Source organism: Morus notabilis, unplaced genomic scaffold (genome assembly GCF_000414095.1).
Source record: "Morus notabilis unplaced genomic scaffold, ASM41409v2 Scaffold1932, whole genome shotgun sequence".
Lineage (NCBI taxonomy): Eukaryota > Viridiplantae > Streptophyta > Magnoliopsida > Rosales > Moraceae > Morus > Morus notabilis.
In genome coordinates, this window is record NW_010361828.1 from 135,049 (window position 1) to 138,825 (window position 3,777).

Sequence of the window (3,777 nt, forward strand, 5' to 3'; positions counted from 1 at the left end):
TATGCGCTTCTCTTCTTACGTGTGTATGACAAGATATATACTAAAACAAGCTAGTTGTTGTGCAAGTTTCGAGATTAATTAGGGAAAACATGTAGTTTAGGTGTAAGTGTCATGTAATATTATTGGTTCACGGCACGCTATATACAATTGTTGTTAGTTTTTCAAAATTCCGGTATTAGTTGAGAAAATAGCTGCCAAACTAATTCATCTCGTTGCGTGTATTTTTGCCGGAAACGATTTGCGGACACGTCTGAAAGTGTTACATATGCCAAAAAGGATTCAACACAAAAAGGGCAAAATGTTATAATAGAGATCAAGACTATTTTGCTTTATTAGTAGGAACTGTGTTTTAACTATTAAATTTGTATTAAGAGTAAAATTTTTAATACAAATATAAATAGATTTAATTGTTAAAAAATTAAGTTAACGGTTAAAAATAACAGTTCGTATAAGTAAAGTAAAATAACCTTTTACACCATAAAAATTCTCTTTATTTTAATCTCATTTTTGTTATTTATGTTTTTCATTTTTTTCTCATAATCAGGAATAATAGCATATATATAATATATATAATATATATATATATATATTTCTGTCGGTAGCTAGGGAATTGGACAATGGTCCAAATTTGTGTCGTAACTCATTTTATAATGTGATATGATCAGAATCCGGCGTGCATACGTATGAATAATATATATGCATGTATATAGTCCATGTTCATGTTCTGATTATTCCAACTTTCTTTTTCCAAGACTGGCATTCGTGCGGCTAGATGTATAAAAGCATTATTTTATTTTCGGAAACATATAAGTTAGGCCACGCAGAGCTTATTCCTCTCAGTTTTTTTTTTTTTTTTTGTTAATTTAAGTTTCAAAGGAAAAAGTTGCAGCTTAAAATTTATCAAACGGGGTACTATTTACCTTAAGGTTCAAGGGGAAAAAGAGATTCTATAGTGACTTTGTTGGAAATTATTTCCACATTCAACAGGAAAATGCTTGACAATTATATTTTAATTAGGCTTGCTGCATTACGAACAATGAACATAATTTAAATTGGAATATGTTATGGGACTGTAATGGTGTTGAGCACCGTATACTAATAAAATGTGGACCCCACAATACAAAACTCACAAATAAAGTTTACTTTTTATTAATTATAGTGCTTCGTATTGATGATCCCGTTTACTATTAGTTAGGGAGCTTAGCGTCGATGGTGCCTGAAACATTTTACTTTCAATTTGTAGTTCTATTTCTTATTCGTATGGCTTGATCAAGCGATCAGTATATGAAAGAGTCGAGCTCATACTAAATCTACACAATAACAAAATGATGAGTATATTGAATAGCCAATTTTGTAATGTATTGCTTTAACATAGAGACAACACCAAGATCGAATTAAGGGTACTTTGACGTATTCACAATTGTATGTAAATTTGGTGTTTTTTTTTTTTTTTTTTTTTTTTTTTTTTTTTTTTTTTTGGGGTAAAAAAAAAAAAAAAAAAAAAACCAGAGAGGCTATGAGAGATGTGAGGTGTGATTTCTCTTCTAATCTTCTCTTTCATCATAGAGAATTTCTGTAGCAATATATTAAAAGTAGACATAACTCTTACATTAAGCAAACCATTATAAATCTTCTATATTCTTATTTTTCCTTTATTCAACAATTTTATTGCTCACCGTAATTAATGCGTCTAAATATTCCTAATATATAACTAAACATTTTCAAACGTGTTGATTATCTTTAAATGACTATACTAGTCTAGGTTTAGCCGAATATAAATCCGAAAAAGTGTACTTCTAAACTAAACCGTGACTAATAACTAATAACTACTATACGTACGTCATCAATGTTATCTATATGTTTTTCTCTGTACATGGAACGACCTTTTTATTGTACATATGCATGTATGTTTGACATGACGACAAAATAAAAGAAAGAAAGGTGGGAATAAGAAGAAATATCCTTTCAAAGAAAAAAAAAGAAGAATAAGAAGAAACATGTTTTAATATTTGACGTTAGGGTCGGTAATATAGGTCATGATATGACAATACGATTAAAAAATGATACGAATTTCGCGGGTTAAGGTTGAGAAAAAAGAGATTCAGATCATAATTGAATCGACCTGAAATTAACACGAAAAACATGGGTCATTTTCGGGTTGGACACGCCTAACCCGAACACGACACAAAACTTGTAAAAAACTAAAAAATTCATATATTTTTATTACATATTTTTTATTTTATTATGAACTTGTGATATCATGATAGTTATTCTCAAAATCTTATACCATTATTTGCTTAATTTCAATGGATGTTATTATATTTTAGCGTGTTATGAATTTTAAGTTATTTTTAATATGTAAAAAACTGAATAAAAGTATACAATTTTCGTGTCAATTTTGGGTTCATGGGTTAATTTCGTGTCACGGGTCATTTTCGTGTTGTGTCGTGTCAACCCGTAAAGTGGTCGTGTCGTGTTCGTATTGTAGTTTTTAAAAAATTTCGTGTCACATGTTGTGTTCGGATTGACTGTAAATTTAGAAAAAAAACAATCAAAATATGACACCTGACACGAATTACTACCCTAATTAACGTAAACATATACAGTTCAAATGCACCATCTAAATGAGCTAAAATATTTTCTCAAACCTTGGTCGAATAGAGGTCGCATGATGATGAGATCAAGCTCACATTAGAAAAATCTCGAGTTCGCATCAAAATAATCCAAAGCGAGCTTCTCAATAATCTGAAGCATGAACTCACTTGTAGATATTTGTGAGAAAAAAGGTGGGCGGGAATCAAAGTGCGTGTTTAGAACTGTTTTTAAAAATAATTTTTACGTATTTTGAGAAGTAAAAAATGAAAATGAAACGGCGTTTGTTTAGTAAATGTTTTGAAAACGAAAACAGTAAGAATGCTTTTTGTGAAAGAATTAGAAAATAGTTGAAAATTACTTTAACTTTTTTGTTTTTATTTTTTAGTACTTATTAATAATATTATAATATATTAATTAATTAACATGATTTCACTTTTTTATTATATTTAAAATAATCTTTTAAAAAATTAACCAAACACAATTTCAGAATCGGTCTCAAAATCGGTCTCAGAATAATTCTCAAAACAATATCATTTTTACTTTTTATTGAAAATAAAATTATTTTAAAACTAATTCTAATCGCACTCAAAATTTTATAATTTTCAATGTTACCATTTGGTAATTTGGCTCATGTGTTTTGAACTTAAAAGTCGGTTCAAAATAAGTTTTGACAACGTTCTTTTTGATTTATATTAAACAATTGATTTGAAAACTTGAACTAAAGAGCAGTTCTAAATCTGAGGGCCTGTTTGTTTGTATTTTCATTTTCGTTTTTCACGGTTTTCAAAGCAAAAAAATGAAAACGGGTGTTAAAAATGTGTTTGGTGCAATTTTTTTTTAAAAACAAAACCAAAAACGTTTTTGTCTTTTTGTGAAAATCAGAAAACGAAAAAAATGTGTTTTCATTTTCTCGTTTTCGTTTTCTGTTTTCTGAAAACGGATTTCACTTTTTTTTTTTTTTTCATTTTCTTCCCTCTTTTTTGAAATCGTTTTTGTATTATATATGTTTATTTAATATAATATATTTAATAATATTATTTATTTAATATATTTAATAATATTATTTATTTAATATATAATTATTTAATTTATTTAATAATGTTATTTATTTAATATATTATTATTTAATATATTTAATAATGTTATTTATTTAATATATTATTATTTAATATATTTAATAAT